The sequence below is a fragment of the Salarias fasciatus genome (assembly GCF_902148845.1).
Source record: "Salarias fasciatus chromosome 23 unlocalized genomic scaffold, fSalaFa1.1 super_scaffold_20, whole genome shotgun sequence".
NCBI classification, from domain to species: domain Eukaryota; kingdom Metazoa; phylum Chordata; class Actinopteri; order Blenniiformes; family Blenniidae; genus Salarias; species Salarias fasciatus.
The window spans coordinates 13776297-13797040 of NW_021941230.1; the positions used below are offsets into that span (position 1 = coordinate 13776297).

Below are 20744 nucleotides of genomic sequence, written 5' to 3' on the forward strand. Positions count from 1 at the left end.
GCAGCCGTTAATTCAGCCGGCTAATGTCGCCTTGGTTGTGCGGACGATTGCTTTGGTACGGGCGGCTCCTAATGGGCCATTTTCTGCTGCACACACTGTTCGGAACGATAAGACTCGTCAAAGACTTCCTGCCTCCGTCTACAAACTGCTCCTAATCGGGAGCGTTGGTCGCCAACCGCCAATATTTATCCTGAAAAAGGAGGAATTCCACCTTCTTTTAACTTCTGTTTCAGGCGCTGTATCGTCGGCTGCGTCCCAAACTGTGGGATGTGAGACAAAATCAGCTGTTGAAGTTTCACATTTCTGCTCTTTTGGTCCTCAATAGCCGCTAATGTGTGTGTGTGTGTGTGTGTTTGTGTGTGTGTGCGCAGAGCGGGGCAGCGAGGTGAAGACGCACCACCTGGAGTACAGCGAAGGAGGCATCCTGGACATGGACGACCTGCTGGTTGACTGGTGGAGGACCGAGACAAGGTGAGGACAGCGGGAAGGTCAAAGGTCGCCGCGTCAAGCCCATCATGACTCCTAAAATCCAGTGAACGCGAAAGAATGCCAGCTTGTGCACATTGCAGGACTTCACACAATCACGGTTTTCAGTGGTTAGCTTCTACAAATAGAGCAAGTGTCTCTAATTCCTCTCATCATTCCTAAGATGTGCTAATCTGCCCAGAGCCCCGACTCATGAACCACATGCGCCGATGAGTGACGAATGAGCGCGCTGAGTCAGCAAGAAACGGCAAATACGATGGAAATGAAATATTTCAGTGACCCCCGTACGGCACTGGAACAATCAGTGTGCGTGTCAGTCGTGAAAAATCCTCTTTGTGGGAAGAAGCGATGGATGGAAGTAAATAATAGGTGTGTGAAGTCGGTGGGAATCATCAGCGCAGAGCAGACTCTTCATTTTCTGGGGGTGATGGAATCATCGTCATCAGATCGGGTCTAATTTGCGCAGAAGAGTTTTAAATGAGTCGTTTTTGCCGATGAGGCCACTGGATTGGATCGGCTGTCGTCACTGGAATCTGCACCAAGGCCTCACTCCAGTCCTCAACTCGGTCCTCATTTCCGCCCTTTTTGTTTTAGCAGCTGATAGAAAGATAGAAAGAGCCCCTGGACTTATCTCGGGGCCTCCAAACGCCGTCGTCTGCGGCGGATTAATGAGCTGTGCCTGGCGTCGGTGATTAGTCCGACTTCCCTCTGTTTGCCTACGCTCTTATTACCTCGCCACAGCTGGCAGATTCTATCTTTAGCGCCTCGGTTTTGCGCCGTTATTGTGGCCGAGGCTGTTCCACCATCAATCACGGAGGAGTGTTCCCATTGTGCGGGCCCTCCGCCGCGCAGCGTGGGCCCCGTGTTAGCCACGGATGCTAATGAGAGATAATGGCTAGCTATTAGCTTAGCCGAGAGTCCAGACCTCTTTATCTGGGCCAGCCCCCCGACTATTATTCAACACACACACACAAACACCACACACACACACACACACACACACAGTCGTACTCCAGCTTGTGTCTGGCTTGTGTGCCGAACCGCAGGCGAGCGTGTAGCGCGGCGTGCTGGCGCGTACGGAAGGAAGGCGCGCACTGGTGGTTGATGAGGGCGGAGATGAGGGGCGGCTGTGATTTGATTACAGTTCTGCCCCCCCGCATCTGCGACCGGCGTTCATTAGCCCCCCGTCTGCAGACGCCGGCCACCAGCCTCCTCATGAATATTAATGCGGCTGATGAATGCGGAGGGGGTCGGGGGTTGGGGGGGGGGGGGGGGGGGGGACCGACCACGGGATGCAGATGCAGCATTATGTGGTCGCTTTCTTTGGATACCTCAAACCGTGGACCCGTCAGTGGTGCCGTCCACTGCACACGCCCTCTGCTCACACCCCGGACGCAGGCTGCTTTCAACACCGATTAGCAAACCTCATCTCCCATCATGCCTTGCTTCGCCTGCATGCAGCTGAAATGTGAACATTTGACACGCGCGCACCGCACGCACACACACGCACACACACACCACCTTCCATCCCATTGCAGGCAAATGAAAATCTAATTTCATGGAAATTTAATGGGTAGAAAAATAAAAGTGGAATGATTTCCTCCGTCTCTCTTTAATTAGCCATTTTTAATCACTGTGCCTACAAGGCGTCCGTGACCCCCCCCGCCCCCGATCCGCATCCCAACTGATCTCCTGCTGAAATGTCAGCCGTCTGAGCACGAGGCCATTTCCCAGCGTCCACCTCTGCCATCTCTATGTTCAATTCTCTCAAACTTCTCATGTTGAAAACAGCTGATTTTCTCTCTGCGACAGGTAAACACTTGAATTCCCGGATCCTATTTTCAGGCCGGCAATATCTCCACGCAAATTAAAAGCGTGCGGGGCGCGCGGCGCTGCGAAAGGTGAAGAATGAGAACAACAGTCTTTAGCTTCTGCTCTCCAAAGCTCACGGTGAAATGAGATTTCCTTCTCCGGAGAACTCGCCTGTCTGTGAATTACGCGTGGAGATTCACCCCGAGCGTTTACGGCGTGTCAGACGGCGGCCCCTCCGACAGGCGACAATAAGGCGTTAGTTAAAATGTGCTAACCCCTCCGGGAGGGGGAAAGTTTAGTGAATGGGGACGTGATTGCGAGGCGGCAGACGCGGTGATTAGCCTGACACGTCGCTCCCTCGCCGGCCCTGATTGGCGTCTGAGCGGTGGCATCGCGGCGCGGCGCCGTCTGAATGGCCGGTGATGAACGGGGCATGAGGTTCGAGTGTGTGCTGATGAGAAAATGTCACAGGCCTAATCATAATCTAAACCCCCCCCCACACACACACACACACACGCACGCCCCACCTTCTAATCATGATCCATACAGGCTTACCTGCCACGCCAGCTCCTGCCTTTTTAAATGGAGTTCACCTGCAGTCGTTATCCTCCTGCTGCCGTCTGTTAATTGATTTCAGTTTATTTCTTAAGGTCGGCTCGCCGGCTGCAGCCCGGAGGCTCCAGACATGTCCGCCGCCACAAATGGGATTGTCTCAAGCTAAATTGCACATCAGGAAACAAGTTGTTTTCCAGTCTTGGCTGCAGATTTCAAATTGGCTCAATTATGCGTCTTTTCTCTATCTTATTCATATCCTTTATGACCTTAAAGCCAATTTGTACGTCCATGTTCCAGCCGACTTGAGGGAAATACAGATACAGCACTTTGGTGTAGTTCAGTAGGAGAAAAGTACAGGACCTGGAAAATAATCTGAATCCGGCTGCTTAGTTTCTGCATTAACGGATTCTCATGTTTGACTTTTTGAAAGGCGGATTTGAACCCTGCCTCACCATCTGTACATGCAGCGGTGTGGTTCAGGGTTTACAGTGCGTGAGCATGAATCTTCACTCGGCATTGTGTGCAAAATCTTCCAAATCCCCCATGATGCACCACTCGGCTGTATCTATTTTTTCCCTAGGATGGCGAAGCCATGTCCCGCCTTCCTCAGCCTCTGATTTGGTAGAGCTCATTTTCTAGATTTCTCCCATTTCTAGATTTCTTTTTCTGAGGTTTCGTGTTTGAGTCCATTGGTAGCGTGAGCACATCTTTAGAAGTCCTCAGGAAATTGCAGATGAGTGAAAACGGCATTCCCTCCGCTGGTCTGAGCTCTGCAGAACTGGATTTCCAAGGTGTGACATGTGAAACGCTCCGTCCTGCTCTGTAATTAAAGCCGTCTGCTGCTCTGGTGTTGTTGTTGTTCATAACACAACTGGCTGCAGAGGAAAGCGCCTTTTCCCATGAACTTGAGTCAAACATGAATATATTCATATATGCAGCAAACCAAGTATTTGGATTGAAGTTGGATTGTGTGTGTGTGGTGTGTGTGTGTGAGAGAGAGTGTGGCCTGCGGCTCCGAGGATCTGATCAGATCAGGAACGCCGCTTCGCCCGACGGGATTCGGTCACTTCAGATGATTTGATCGTATCTCATCAGCCTCGACCTTGACTCAACCCTCCCATCTGAGCGCCACAACAGCTCTTCATCTGATTATTCAATTAACAATACCCCTACACACACACACACACACACGCAGCCAAACCTGGCTTGATTGTAATTACGATGAGGAAGCTCAACGACGGCTTAAGGAGAGGTAATTCTCGCTCTGCCCGTCTGCTTTTCATTTAGCTGCACGCGTGTTGATTTTCTCATAAAGTTGCACTTCGGGATTTTAATTCCTGTGGATGATCCATCGCTGCCTTTTGACGTTGAGTAATGGCACCTCTCCGGGCTGATTGTCAGTTCAGTGAAGCGGCAGACGAGGATTCGCCGAGGATAAGGCCCGCTCTGCCTTCTCTGCATAAGTTCGTGTGACCGCGAGTCTGCGGGAGGTCATCTCCCGCTCGGATATCCTTCTGCGCTCCCTCTGTTAATCACAGGTATCAGTGTTGCCCTCTGTGTCACCATCACACCAGCCATTAGCTTCTAATGGAGTGAGACGGTTGCAGGTAACCTGACCTTCCTGCTCCTGCCGCCGTCGGGCAGGACGAACGTGAGGGGGCCGATCGGGTCGGAGAAATGACCACAAATGTTTAAATCCGGAAGGATTAAAATGGTACTTTAGACAATGCTGCACAATCTTCTTTTTCACTACAGATGAATTTTTCTGCATGTAAAACACCTCAACAAGGGTGTAATGATGCACTAAAAAAACCCAAAACAAAACAAAACTAACCTGAATGCGTTAAGAAATGCTGAAGGAGGTGAAACGTTTTTCAAAATAAAACTTTCTCCTCTATTTGGAGACCTGTACCAAATGTTCCACAGAGAGTTTACTCCCTAATAATTATTGTTGTGGTGTTAGCTTCACCTGTTAGCTGTGATGTTAGCTTCACCTGTTAGCTGTGATGTTAGCTTCGCCTGTTATCAGTGGCGTTAGCTTCATCTGTTAGCAACTGCGTTTGCTTCATCTGTTAGCTTTGGTGTTAATTTGACCTGTTAGCGACTGTGTTTGCTTCACCTGTTAACTTTGGCGTTAGCTTCACCTTTTAGCGACTGCGTTTGCTTCACCTGTTAGCTTTGGTTAGCTTCACCTGTAAGCTGTGGCGTTAGCTTCACTTGTTGGCGGTGGTGTTAGCTTTAAATATTAGCTGTGATGTTAGCTTCACCTGTTGGCGGTGGTGGTAGCTTCAAATGTTAGCTGTGATGTTAGCTTCACCTGCTAGTGGCGGCGTGAGCTCGGCTGCAGAGCAGCTAATGATCAATTATAGATCAACTTGTTTACAGCAAATCTGACCTTACTGGCTGACGCCATCTGTTTTCTCCATCGCACTACCCCAGACTCTGTGGTGGTGTATGTGTGTGTGTGGTGTGTGTGTGGTGTGTGGGTGTGTGTGTGTGTGTGTGTGTGTGTGTGTGTGTGTGTGTGTGTGTGTGCGTGTGTGTGCGTGTGTGTGCGTGTGTGTGTGTGTGTGTGTGTTTGCGTTTTCCCCTGCTCACAGAGTCTCTGCTCACTCCAACTGCTAATAACTCAAATCAGCCGAAAGTCACACTCAGGAGTGTGTGTGTGTGTGTCTGTGTGTGTGTGTGTGTGGTTTATCAGCGTGCATCAGTGTGTTCTTCAACTGGAGGATAAATGCTTGCCAATCCCGAATCCATCTCATTGAGGTTAAATATTTAATGATCCCCGCTGCGATCACACAGCTGTAACCACGTCTGTGTGGGTTTGGTGGCGCTCGCTCGCACGCGTCCCGGCGATATTGTTGCCGCGCCGCCGTCTGCCTCTCGGCCTCGCCGACGCGCTGATTGGTCTAATGAATGGAGCTGCGAGGACAGTAATGTGTCTGAATAGGCCACTCGAATTATTAGCGCGACTCGACGTGACGCCGGAGGAGCGTATGGAGAGCAGGAGGAGCGCTTATTGTCTTTACTTCACCGGGTAAAAGATGGATGAACGGTGCGAATTTTTTTTTAAACAGGAAGAATAACTGTAATGAGGGAGACATTTACAACTCTTCACTTCTATTTAGCGAGCACGACTCCGGCCTTGAAAATGTCTGAATCCTCACTAATCAAATTTAAACAAGGCCGTTTTTTTTTTAGTGCCGTGGATGTGAATCATAAATACAGGAGAACATCTTAGGCTGCTTGTTTTTATCTTATTCTTATACTTTATTCTACCACAGTTTTTTTTTTGAGAATCAAGATCCTATTTTCTGCTCTGTTCGGACCTTTGCCGGCTTCAATCGGGAGGAGAAGATCGCTGCTGAATTCGGCCCGATCATCCTGCGGTGTGTACCGGCCTTGAGTCTCTCAGTACCACTCTCAGACACTAGGTGGTGTCGTGAGTCGCTGTCACTGCTGCTGCCACTGCCTGCGCTCGGGGATGGTTAGCATGTGCTGTTAGTCACAGCTTTTACACACTGATTTAATAAGATGAGTGTTCGGGTGTCAGACCAGTGCCGGTTTATGCATCGATCAGTGCACGCGCACACGCACAGTGGAAAGGTGAGCGTGCGCAGTGAGTGTGCGTGGTGAGCGTGCACGGTGCCTCGTACTTGTGAGGCCTGCACGAATCAGACTTTTTCCCCCTGCAGGCTTTCATGTCGAGTCAATAACTATCTAATAAGGCGTGTTGGTGGGAACACGCATGTTGATGGGTGGAAAAAAAACTGCAGGTGAGGTGTTTTTTTTTTTTTTTTTCCCTTTCTAAGCACCTCCGGGCTGAGAGTAATGCTGGCTCGCCATGGCAACGGCGGGCGCCAAATGTCAGCGACGTATAGCTTGTATATCTATATCGGCTCAGGAGAGGGGAGGCAGGGGGGATTGTGGGACTTTTCATGCATCTGAAGCACTCGGAAATGGAAAATATGAGCCTGAAAATGTGTTGCGTAAAAAAAAAAAAAAAAAAAAAAGAGAGAGAGAAGTGGAGATGATCTTTAGAGAGCAGACACTTCATGATGTGTGTGCACAAAGAGAGCCGGGCGACCGGCAGGCAGAGGGAGGTGATGTGTGAACGGAGGTCTGAGGAGGAGGGAGGGGGGGAGAGCCACAGGTGAGAGGGCGCCCAGCCTCACGGTCTGAGTTAATCACTCCTGCTGGAGGAGGGGCGGAGGGGGTGGAGGGCGGAGGGGGTGGAGGGGGGCGGAGGGAGCAGCTGGCCTCGTGGCCGCGGGGAAAAGAAAGCTGATTATGAGCCGGTGATTCAGACTTTTGGGGGGGAAACCGAGCTGGTGTGTTTTTTTTTTTTTTTTTTGAGGGAGAAAGGTTATGACTTTCTGTGTGTGTGTGCGCATGGTGCGTGTGTGTAAGTGAGAGATGGCGTCGGACGCAGCGTATCCGCGGCCGATATGTCGGCGCTGCGGGAATGATGAACGAGCTGGTTTTGATATTTGTGTTGCAGACCTGAGAAATACGAGGCCTGGAGCTCCGCCGTCACCCACGTCCCCTGCTCTTTCACCCCCCCCCCCCACCCCTCCTCCTCTTCCTCTCCGCCTCCGCCTCTCCCTCACTCCATCTTTCTCCCGGCCTTTCGGCCATGTGTGATTTATGAAGAGTTTACCCTCTCCCTTTATGAGTCTGCATAAATAATGTGGCCTGTCACTGAGCATAGCCAGTAATGCAATCCCTCAGTGGGGTGGCTGTGTGTGTGTGTGTGTGTGCGTGTGTGTGTGTGTGTTACGTGCTCCATCACTCTGGATGATGCCTCCACAGATGTGAGTAGCGCTGCTGTTTAAAGATGCAGATGTTTGAGGTGCTCCCGACTGACCACTCCTGTACTTTCCGTCCTGCGAACACTGCTGGAACTCGCCTGCGCTCCTGACTCGAGTCTCCTTAGCGTCACAGTTTTGGAGGCTTCATCTGCGAAAACAAGCTCAAATCATGCCTGTGCACCGTTCAAGCGAGAGGCTGGAAGTTATTGAGATTTGTTGCTCGGCTTTGCACGGTTTTCCCGTAATTTGTGGTTCTTGAATGTAAAACTCTCATACTACGGTATTTTGTAGCAGCTCAGTGGGTGTCAGAGGAGCTATGGTGCTTTAAGAAGTGTCATCCTGTGCATGTTAAGCTGAGGAAATGATAAAAGCAGGTATTTAAAGCCGTGAGTGTGTGAGGCAGTACCTGGAACGGAACGACGGCGATCAAGGTTTCTAAATCCAGGTTAAGGTTTGGTTTGTTTGGGGCTTCTGCTTGGCCGCAGAGCTCAGGATTGTAATTAAATCAGCCGTAATTTGAGAAAATGAGAAGATCTAAGCATCGGTGTCTGTTTTATGGTCTGTGTCAAGCAATCCAGTCATTTGTTTGGAAATCCGTTCAACTTGTCAGACATGAGAGTAGAAAACATGTCATCAAGCCACAAAACAGTCGTTCTGTGATCATCTGGTATTTTTAGGAATGTGTTTATAAAGACTTTCAAAAGAGTAAAAGTGGCGAATTTCTTCACGGCGTGTGAAATGTGAGTGACTGTCGGATCTGTGCAGAGCTCTGGTCTGTGTCTGGAAGTTATTCTTCAACTCTCCTTTGTGATCTTGAGTTGGACCTCGTGTGTTTTGCAGACACGCCTCCCCCAGCGCCGTGGGAACCGGGTCACCGTCGGCCATGTCTGAACGCGCGCCCGACGCCCGGTCCGACGCGCCGAGGCTTCTCGCTTTGGTGCGCGAGCGTTTAGATCCGTCTGTCAGAGGCATCAAAGACGCATTATGTTCACTGTGGAAGTCGCCGCCGCCGTTCGGAGCTGCTGGCGGCGCTTCAGACGGGAAGAAAGAAACATTTTAGGGGTTCAAGTGGCGGCGCGTCGGCGTGCGGCTCCTCAGTTTTAAGGCGTCTCTTCACACGAGCCCGACTATTTCAATTAGACATTGGCTTTTTGTGCTTCACTTGTGAGTGGGTGTGTGTGTGTGTGGTGTGTGCCAGGCCCAGAGCCAGGTGTGTGTGTTTCTAATCCCTCCCCTCATCTGGTAGGTGTGCTGTATAGATTGAACCGCAGCAGGATTAGCCCGGCTCTCTCCGGTAATACAACCAATGTTCCACCTGTTTAAAAACAGACCAAACATTCCTCTGATGGCTCCACGCTGCTCTGGAAATATAAGATGTGTGTTTGTGTGTGTGTTTGTCTCAGTGGTTCAGTCCTCTGTGTGCAGTGAGTCCCAGAGCAATGTGAGCTTTCATTTAGAGAGTTACACTGAGCTGCAGTGTGTGTGTGTGTGTTCGGTTCAAGATTCCCATCACCTGTTGTTTGTTTACTGATGTAGTTTTGTAATCCTCTGCTTGACTGACCAATCATAACAGCGCGGCGTCACCCAGATGCTTCAGGTTGACAGCGGTAATAGAGTTTGAACGCAATCAGCAGCCGCCGGTCCTCCAGTCGGACTGTTTTTTTTTAACCCTCATCTTCAGGAGAAGCGTTTGATTGCAGTGCGGCCGTCCCCGACACAAGGTCCGCAACCTTTCTGGCCCGGAGGCCTCTGATTACCTCCCCACGTTTGATTTGACAAAACATCACAGGAAAGAAACCAACAAGGGAGCAGGGAGGCCGAGAATCAGCTGTTGAGTCGCCGTACTGGAGCGACTCCCGGCCTCACTCCGACATCGCGATCATCAATATTCACATTTTCCACAGCTGAGGAAGAAAGCGGCGTCCGTGTTGGTATGTTTCCATACAGCCTGGAGCTGCATCTTTCCTCCTTGTCGAGGCGACCTGTAATCACAGTTAGCTTCAAGACGGCCTCGTCTCTTGATTGATTGGCGTTTCTAACGGGATGTCACGGATATGAGGAGCCGGGCTTCCGCTCAGGGTGACACACTTCACCTCTCTGTACCTGCTCGCTGTCGGTATTCATCACGCTTTATAGCCGTGGAGAAAGCCTTTCTCTCCACCCCGGCGCCGCTCTCTGTCGGATGAACGCCGTTTAATCCGTACGCGGAGCAGAAACCAGTCTTCGTCACCGCGAAACTCAGCCGGCGAGAAACAACGGCGGGTCGGGAATCAAGTGTTTTTCAGTTGACCATAAGCTGCAGTTCGAATGATTTCAGCTCCCGTCATCAATACCCACCTCAAATCAGCCTGTGAGGAGGAGGAGGATGAGGAGGAAGAGGAGGAGGAGGAGGATTATTCTCTGTGATTCAGGTTTTAGCTCTGGAAAAAAAACAGCACATGTCTAAAATAGTCTTTATAAACCTGCACTTTAGTGAGGATAGTGTGAGTCAGACGGTGTGTGTGTGAGAGATATATGTGTGGTGTGTGTGTGATGATTGGGTTCCCATACTACTGTCAGGATCCTGCGCTCTCCTTCTGAATTATGCATCTCTCGTTCAAAGAACGAATGAAGAAGAGCATGAGAGGGAGAAAACGGAGGGTGGGGGGGCGTCTTAAGATAAATGACAACAGCACAAAAGCATCTCAATAGGCTGGTGCCTCGCACACACACACACACACACACACACACACACACACACACTGGCAGACAGCGATGAGAGAGGAGAAGAAAAATCGGTTGATTAGTACCAGCGGATGGAAAAGGGAAGTGTGTATGTTTGTTTGTGAGAGTGTGTGTGTCTGTGTGTATGCGTGTGTGTGTGTGTGTGTGTGTGTGTGTGAGAGAGATGCTTCTGTAAAGGTTGGAGGCTTCAGTGGGACTCGTGTGCAGTAGCCATCCAGTAAAGAAAGGTGGCAGTGTTCATCCTCTAACCGAAAGGCAGTGTGTGAGCGTGTTCCACTTATGGTGATATGTGTGTGTGTTTTCAAAGAAGGGCATCTTAAAGTGTGTGTTGCATCTTGGTGTGTGTTTTCATTCTCATTTCTCTATAATCTCCCTGTAGGGTCCTTAGAGGTCTTCCTGGATGAATGAGTGAATTCTTATGAAGCATGAAATGACTCAGCTCTTTATTCGTGGTACCACAGAGATAAGCTATGCTAACCTGCCGCTGCAGCTAGCCATCGCCACCTAATGTGGCGCAGGACCAGTTATGGCGAGCCTGTTCGGTGCCGATGCCAGATAAGACTGAGGACATCCTCAGAACATCCAGAAAGTTCTTTTTAAATATTCTGCATGTTTGCTAATTTCTTTACTTAATGTGTTTGGTGGTGCTGGCCGTGAAAGACGTTCAACATGGCTGCCATATTTTCAAGATGGCAGCCATTTTTCCTCACAAAATGACGTATTGGGAACTTTCTTGCCAAATTTCATGCTTGTATCACATTTTGCACTGTTGCTTTTGAGCAAAACCACAAACAAGTGGCCCATATGGCGGCCATCTTGAAAAAATGGCCACCATATTTATTATTATTTATTTTTTTTCGTGGCTAGTACTGTCTCCTGAAGAAATGACCTCTAACGGACATTCATGTCAAATTTCATGCTTGCATCTGCACGATCAAACCCAAAGTCATCGGCTCTAACCTGTAGTAGGTCGTCGTCTCGGATGGGTGTGGGTGGACGCGCGCTTGCCTGTCTTTTCGTTTCAGCTGGATGTGCTTCGTCTGCCGCCGCGACCGCATGTATGGTAACGTTTGGCGAGTGCGAGCCTGAGGCTGTGTGAGCAGGCGAGAATACACACCGACACAGTGTTTATCTCTCGCCGCGCTTCACGCTTGCTATTGTACATGGCTTTCATGTATGTCATGGTTATCGCTACGGCTGGCTTACCTCACGCGCACGCACACGCACGCACACACACGTGTGTGTGTGTGTGTGTCTTATGGAAATGAGACAAAGGGGTCACATTATTCAGCCGTCGCTGCTCGCAGGTCCATATCAATGTCCCCGTATGGACGCAGCAGGAGAAATCAGGCGGTTTGTTTTCCGGCATGCTAATCAGTGTCAAGACGGACGTGTAAACACACCGGGAGCCGAGCGAGGCCACGCCGCCAAGAGAGCTCGTCTGGGCTGCAGCTGAGCACGTGGATTTCCCACCACGGCCTGCCTTCATGCAGAGAGGCTGAATGCTTGTCCACCGCGTCTCTAATATTAGCTCCGTGTTCGTTGAAAACGTTGTACTGAGCTGAAAGCAAATGAATCTGAATCGGTTTTTAGAAAACGTGAAATTCACAGATTAATTCCATTTCAGTAGACTCACGTGTGTGTAATTTGACGCCAGTGGCATTGCCTTGGGTGGTGGTTGTGTTTTGACTCAATACGCCACCTTGTGGTGGGTGTTTGTATTGCAGGGCCACGTTGGAAAAACGCGCAGAGCGTCGGTGACTTCGTCAGGATTGTCTTCCTGGGCCTCAAAAGGTCCGGTTTCCTGTACTTGAACTTGTTCCAAATGAAGCGATCTGTGCTTCGTTCTGCTGATAGCTGGTGTTGACAGAGCGATGAGTGGAATCGGCGGGACGGCCTTCATCAGCATCACTCCCCGCCTCTGTCAGCCGCAGAAAAAAAAATAAACTCCGCAGAAGCAAATCATCATCACCTCCACGCGTTAAAAGGAGCTGTTGTTGTTCATGAGGGATAAATCATTTTGGAGACGAGCTCGCCGCCTCGTCTTTGTGGTGTTTGTGTGTGTGTGTGTGTGTGAGTGTGCGAGCACATCACATTACGCTCCAAGACTTCTGCTTTGATTGATGCTGTCAGTGAGTTTGGAGAAAGAAACGGCGGCTCGGGAGGGAAGGCGATAAGGAGGGAGAGAGGGAAGCAGATAAAGAAGAGAGAAAGAGCTCCAGAAGCATCCATCAGCCGCCGCAATCAGATTGTTTTCTCGCCGCTCCGTCTTTTCCTTTCTCTCTCTCTTCTTTGCATCTGCCAGCCCCTCGATTCCTCATCCTCCCGTGCACGAATACAGTTGACGGATCTGCCGTGCGCGGCGTTGGCCGGGCGTCAGGAGGATATTGAATCACGGCGGGCCGAGGTGAGAGGCGGCGTCGCCACGTGATGGATGATACGGATCCGTCCGACCTCCCCTCTGCCGCTTATTGTTTCCCCGTGCGGGCGCGGCGCGCGGCACGAGCACGCACACGTGCGCTCCCCCTGCGTGTTTAATTGACGTTCTGGACTCCTCCGTTGTTTATTTCTGTCCCTCGTTCCATTGCGGTTATTGCTTTTCATTAAGTGGTCATTTCCTTCGCCGGCACCATCTAATGAGAGCGTCACGCCGCCACGCGCCCATTATCAAACCACGCAGCCCTGGTGGTGTGACCAAGAGTACACACACACACACACACACCACACCTTCCTTCCTCTATCTGCCATCATGTCCCTGTCTCAATTAGGATTGTTTGTCGTCCCTCCTGCCCTCCATCCCCTGTTCATTGGCCGCCCCCGTCTCCGGGCCGCCTCATCGTGGCAGCCGTGACATTGTGTTTGACAGCTTCTCATTCTCGCGTCAGATCTCATTTGACTGTTAATTTCGTACACGCGCGTGCGCCTCGCCGCCTCTGAACCGGCGCTCGGCAGCGGGTCACTTTTTTTTCCCCCCTCCTCGAAAGTTATTGTGCTGCTAAAGAGGCGTCTGCACTGTGAGGGCTTAGAGAGCGGCTGAGCCGTGAATCCACACACACACACACACACACACACACACACACACACACACTCAACACGCACATCTGCATAGCTTGGCAGAATGAAGCAGGTTGCATCCTCACTGCTGGCAGGATAAATCGCATAAAAGCCTGGCTGTGATGGAGGCTCAGAGGAGACGCTGTAGAGGCTGATGTGCGTTTCCAGCCTGTTGGTATGAAAGGCTTCACATCCAGGAGAGCGTGTTCCTTTCAGCTCGTCTGCATGTGACATGTTTAATGCCTCGTTCTCACGTGGCGCGTGTCTCTTTCAGCTGGTGGCGGTGTTCCAGGAAGCGCCGTACGGCCGGACGGACAGTCCCAGGGAGAGCCTGTCCAACGGGTTCTCCAGCGACGCCCCGAGTCCAGAGCCGCTGCACTACTACTCCCACCTGCAGTACCAGGAGCCCAGCGGGGGGAGATCGAGGTCAACGAGGCCAGCCTCAAAGCCAGTACGTCATCCGTCCGTCCATCATCCACCCACACACATTCATCCGTCTATCCATCCGTCATCGATCCATTCACCCATTCATCCATCCATCCATTCCTCCTTCCGTCCATCTTTCATTGATCCATCCTTCCATCCATCGCCCACTCCACCATCGTCCATCCATCATCCACCCGTCATTGTTTGAACCATCCATCCATCCATCCGTCACCCACTCATCCATCCGTCATCCACTCACATCCATTCATCCATCCATCCTTCCGTCATCGATCCATCCTTCCATCAATTCCATCCATCATCCATCACCACATCCCATCCATCCATCATCCACCTTCAGCGATCCATCCATCATGCATCCTTCCATCCGTCATCCACCCACACATTCATCCATCCAGCATCCTTCCCTCCTTCCATCTGTCACCCATCCATCCACCTATTCATACATTACCAATCTCCATCCATCCATCCATCCATCCATTCATCCATCCATCCATCCATTCAATCAGTCTCATCATGAGTGGGCTGTACCTTTAAAACAGTGCCATATTAACCTTTAAATTTAAAATTTAATTTTTCTTTGCTATGTTGCAGAGCGTACGTCACCGAACAATTACAACCAAAAATGACAAGAATCTCGACATGAAATCAAATGTAATGATGAAAATGCAGTGAAATGTCCCAAAAAACTGGTGCATTATGGGCGTTTTACAGACAGCATGGCTTTAAAGCTAATGCTAAACGCTAGCTTTCATGGTGGCGTCGCGGTTTCTCCTGTGGCCCTGCGTTGGACACTCCTGGTGACTTTTTTATGATAAGTGGGGAGAAAAAGTTGACCCAGATTTATTTACTTGTAGGCCTGCATAGATCGATCCATGGACTTTTGATTACAGCTCAAAGTTGCGCCACGTTGAGAAACATCAGTTCAGGACAGATTGCAGATCTCCAAGAAAAACCTGTGGGACAAAGTTAAAAAAAAAAAAAAAACCTGAGAAATGGAAACCGTCCTCAATCAACACATTTTCATGGATGTGAGACAGCAGTGCAATGCGCTGAGAGGTGTGTGTGTTTGTGTGATGCAAAGCGAACGTACTGCACAAAGAGAAAGTTGATAGCGTGTGAAAACGACGGCATGTCGACGCAGCGTCTTTCTTTCCTTTACGTTCCTGTTTTCACACGTCAGTCATCGTGAGAGCCACCAAGTCTGTTTTTTTTTAAATCTTGTGGATTAAAGAGAGCTTCAGTAAAAGTGTAAATTACACATCTGGTAGAGTTGCTGATGAACCTCAGTTTGGACGGAAAACACTCGAAACACGAGAACATGAAATCTCCTCACTGTCTACTGAGTTGATGGCAAAATGTAATTTCTGCCCTCGATTGGCTCAAAGCCATCGAGTTTGTGTGTTGCTGCAGTTTTGTTCTTGATATTGCAGCGATAACTCAGGTGTGACAGCGAGCTCTCAGACAAGCCAGAGTTGATGAGTGAGCTCGGTAAAAGTGACGAAAGTTGACCCTGATAGGAGCTGACAGCTGACTGTTCACTACTGGTTCAAAATATCATCCGAACGGCGATGTGGAGCGAGTGAGATGTCAGTAGGAGGACGTGTGGACCTGCTTTCACAAAATGTGGGCTGACGAATCCCAGAATATCCTTGAAAAACTGTTTTAATATGCAAAGTGTCATCCTGCTGTTTGAATCATTTATCTCCTCTTCTTCTTTTTTTTTTTTTATCCGTCTCCACTCGGCTGTGATACTCGGCCTCCTCGTTCAGAGATACATCGTAACATGAAGTCTGTTTACTCCAACCATGAAAGTCAAGTTGTCCCCGCAGATTAATACGCTCGCCGTTGCTCGGCTAGTCCTGTAATATGACTTCTTACCATAAGATGGCGTCACGAGTCCCTTGGAGGCTCGAGAATGGCCAAACACGGCCACCTTAAATCCTGAAAAACTCTCCTCTGCTGTGGATTAGAGAGAAACTCTTGAGACCTGAGGGCCCGCTTCAGGAAAAATCTGTTTTTCTGAATGAAGTCCGAGCTCACGGACAGTTTAAAATCCACTCCTGGCGAGGTTTTGGAACTTCAGTGAGTTGGCGGAGGAGGATTGATCCTTTCCCCGGGCTGGTGTGGGTGTGTGTGTGTGTGTGTGCAGAGTGTGTGCACGCGTGCTCTGTGGGCGATGATGTGCGATGTCGCCAACAGCAGCGTTATCCTGTACTACCCCGCATGCATTGGGGAAAATGAAAGTGGGGAAGTTAGTGGGTCACGGTGTATCGACAGCAGGAGCATCATAACAGGAGTGTTCAGTCAGAAGCCTGCGGGGGCCTCGGGGGAAATCCGAGCTCAGTCTGGGCTCAGACTGTTCAGGCTGCAGATATTTCACTGTCCCTCATGGAAAGCGGAGTTTCTGTGTCGTCCTGAACTCAGTTTGATTATTTTTTGAATGAACGATGAAAGAAGGTGAATGAGGGCCGCCCGTCGCCTCCGTTCATTCCCCTCTCTCCATCTGTTGGCTGCTAAAAAGAACAGTGCGCCGTCCCTCGTCCCGCGTGCACCTCGTGGTCCATCATCTGCCTCCTGCTTCCTATTCAGCCTCCGCCACCTGTCGTCCAGGACCTCCACCCCGTCGCCGGCCCCGCCTCTCGCTCTCTGCGTGGCTCCCACCTCTGACCAGATTAGCCCGTAGCCTGTTAGCATGCTCAAGATGCAGCCAAGCGTGTGCGGGCGATCCCGCCCCGTCTTTAACCCAGCGGGACCCGGTCCTCCCCCCCCCCCCCCCCCCCCCCCCCCCCCCCCCCCCCCCCCCCCCCCCCCGGTCCTGATCCCCACCACCCAGCGGCTCCCCGCCCAGTTCAACCCTGACTAACCGGTTATGAAGTGACCCCGTGACGCCCCTCACACACTGCCAGACTGATGCATAAAGGCTGCTTTTGTCATCTGGACATGCAAGAGTAGGCACACACACACACACACACACACACACACACACAAAAAGAAGCTCCATGCAAGTTAAACAACCACTTGCACCCGAATGGGTGAGAGGAGAGAGAGTGTGTGTGTGTGTTGCTCAGCGGGGTTGGGTTTCACGGAGCTGTGTTTCTCACTGGGTTTCGTGGGACTCGAGCCGGGGGACCTCACTCGGACCCTCTCCGGTGTCCAGCAACTCGATCTCCCGGCATCAATCTGCGCCGACAGCGCGTGAGGTTTTCCGAAGCGACAATGTAACACAGCGATCTCCCCAGGCGTGACGAGAGATCCCGAGACGGTGTCTTGCTGCTCCGGGATCTGTAATTAATGGGACATGTGGAGCAGGCCTCTCTCTCCTCCGGTTTTCAGTCAGGACACACAACACTGTTGGAAGATGAAGATTCGAACCGGCCTCGTTTGCCCCTTTATTGACATGACATGTTTTTCTGAAGGACCTCGCCACAGCTAGGTGACGGCGCTTTAGCTAGTATTAGTAGTGTAGTATTAGCTAGTAGTTCTGATGATAAGACCAAACATCCTGCCGGACGTGAATCCTTTTATCAGCAAAGTGTAAACTGTGGTCACTAGGACAATTAGATTACTGCAAACCACCTGAAAGGTTTAATCAGACTATTACCTTAATCTCGTTCTCACAATAATCTGGTTTTGTGTGTGTGTGTGTGTCTATATGTGTGTGTGTGTGTGTGTGAGATGGCAGTGAGTGGCGCTGGACGGGACCACAAGTCATCCAGTAATCAGTCAGGCGTCGGAGTGTTTGTGTGTCAGGTCGGCCGCTTGTTTGAACGGGGTGATTGGACTCCACACTGCCCCAGGGGATGATTAGACCTGCATTGATCGCCCCCTGCACTTCACACGCACACACACACACACACACACACACACACACACACACACACACTTGGAGGAAGAGAGTCCTTATCGCTTCATCCCACCGGCAGCCTGAGCCGGGCCGCTCCATCGATCGCCAGAGAAAACAAGACCACCCGGCCTGAGGTTTCAAAAACACACAAACATGAGTGTACGCACAGGTGAAGGGCCGCCGCCGCCGACTCCCGACGGTCCGCCTGGAACGCGCCGCTTCCTCGTTTCATCCGACTGTAAAACTGGAGGAAACTCCCGGAACAATCGGAGCGTTCCCGCAGTTCAGTCGGCCTCTCCACGGCTCTCTAATTCCTCACGTCTCAACGGGAAGATGGAGGAAGTGTGCCGCTCGGGTGTGATGAGTGTGTGTCGCGGTTTTCTCCTTGAAGTGGACCTCCAGATGATACAGTAGGCGGATGTTTAAAGTCTTCAGTCATCTCCCGAAACTAAAATACGTCCAACTTGTTGAGATTCTGTTTTTCCTTTTTTATTTTTTATTTTGCTTTAGAAGTGAGGCTGCACTTTCATGTCAGAAAGCGCAGGAGAAGTTCACTTCATGTTGCCGAAATGGCAAAAAACCTGTTAGTTTACCATCTGCTGGGCGGCAGATGCCACGCCGCCGTCCTTCTTCACCGCCTTCACAGAGGATTCAAGTTTTATACTTCTGGTCAAAAAGCACTTTTTATCACGATAACTCCAGTCGGTTGGCTGAAATCTTTCATATTTTTTTCCCATGAAGTCAATAAAATAATCAGATGAAGATATCCTGCATCTCTTCTCTTGAATCCCGTCGGCTTGGATCAGAAATCCTTCTGAGGCGTCCAAACGGCGGCTGACCTGAGGGAGTCACGACTGTCACTCCCATCAATGCCTCTGACCCCCGCTGACGCGCCTGACCCTCCCGGGGCCGCCGCGGGTCAGAGGTCAACGCCGGCGACCCTCAGGCTCCCTCACATCTCCGGGCTGGGCCCGAGGAATCTAAGTGGCGCGAGGATTGATGGGGTCAGACGAGACCCGGGTGGATCGAGGAGGAGGATTTATGAGGCTGACCGCCGGCTAATGGAGCCTGACTGTGACCGTGGAGCCACGCCGCAAAGTGCCACTATTGACATTGTGGTGAAGTCGAACCGTGTGTGTGTGTGTGTGTGTGAGAGAGAGAGAGAGAGACTGAGATTTTCTCAATGATGTACCTCATTTCGCAAATCCATTACTGCGTCTTTGGAAACCGTTTGATCAGTTTGGGTGTAAAATCTCCGCGATGCAGCCTGGAACACCGCCGTCGGCGAGCTGAAGGTGTTTCGGTGCCTAATGTTCCCGTCGTCCTTCCAGTTGGACTCACTTCTTTGTTTTTTTTTTGCCGTTAAAAAAAAAAAAAAAAAAAAAAAAAAGTAAAATCTGATTCCCAGCATTGTGTGTGTGCAGTGTGTGAACCTGTCATTGGGTGTAACCAGCTTCTATACACGGCTGCTCTAAAGTTGGAAACTTTACCAGTACATGTGCAGGTCTGGAAGCACTTCAGAACAAGGTTATTTCTGTGGTTTCATGGTTTAAATGAACGTGTGCGTCAGACCCTCATGCTGAGTTGATGGATGCTGCAGCCCAGTAATGTTGAAAATAACAGAGCAGTTCAGATGAAACAATCCCCGCAGTTATTCAGCCTCCCCGTGAAATATTCACACATTTCAAATGTTGCTGTTCTAACAGCTTGAAAATGCCTCAAAATATGTGTCAGTGTAGTGAAAACTTTGGTTGTCCTATTTATTTTTGATTAGGAACTAATCTTAACCCAGTTCGAGCGAAGGCTCTCATTTAGAGAACTAGAATAATCAAGACCCAAAAGCATTTAGACCCAGTCCAAGATGTAGTTCGTACTCGGTGCAGAAAAATATATAAGCCAGAACAGACAACAGATTTTTCTTGTGCTTGAACTTAAAGCAGAAAATCCAGACAATGAATACCAGTCAGTTTACAACGCAGTTCAAACCAGTCATAAACCAGTTAAATCCGGTTTAAAACCCAGTTCAAACCAGTCATAAACCAGTTAAATCCGGTTTAAAACCCAGTTCAAACCAGTCATAAACCAGTTAAATCCGGTTTAAAACCCAGTTCAAACCAGTCATAAACCAGTTAAATCGGTTTAAAACCCAGTTCAAACTGATAACTCAGTTTAATCCAGTTTTGAAACCCAATTCAAACTAGTCATAAACCAGATTGATCCAGTTTAAACCAGACTAGTCTAGTTCAGCCCAGTCAGGAAAATGAGAATTTGGTTTTATCCACTGCAGGAACCAGCAGCCATTTATTTGTACTTTGCACCAGATTTCTGTGGCATTAAAATAATCTTTGAATAAATTTGATCTGCCGTGTAAACAGACGCCGACGTCCTGCTCTGTGATTTTACCTGCAGCGTTTCGTCGCGCCGCTTCCACAGTCCCCGTCTTGCTGCGTCTGCAGACGCCTTCCCTTCCTCTCACAGCAAAGACACATAGAGACGGTGTGACCTAGTTTAGATGCTCGCAAACCCAACAGATAGTCAGACACGGAGAAATAAAGAGAAGCACTGATACTGTGGAGGCTTTTTTTTCTTCTTTTTTTCCCCCTCCCTGATGTCTTTTGATGCAAGCTGAGAAATGTTATGTTTTCCTCTGGTTGTTTTCTCTGTTAAATCGAAAGACATTTCATTACAGCAAATCACACCGTTTCCTGTTCGGCTTCACAGGAATTGAGCTTTTCTGAATAAGATGAGACGACATTGTGTTTATTCCCCCAGTTCAGTCAAATAAAAGTGAAGGAAAACTTGAGTTCTTATCAAAAGAAGCAAACATCTTGAAGCTTTTTGTACTTTTTGTGCTCTTTATTTATTTATTTTTAAATTTAAAGTTCTGGCGTTTGCGACGGTGAGTCACGTGACTATTTTCCGGCTCCGGCAGTTAGTGGAGGTGGAGTGAAGGTGTGAAACACTGACAGATGGAGGACGGGACCGGGCTGACACCTCCTCCGTCGGGGGAG

At 49.9% G+C, this 20744-nt stretch overlaps 1 pseudogene; it reads left to right on the forward strand.

Moving 5' to 3' along the window:
* The window catches only part of LOC115383649 (uncharacterized), a 105691-nt pseudogene that overhangs the window by 8809 nt on the left and 76138 nt on the right, over nucleotides 1-20744 (forward strand).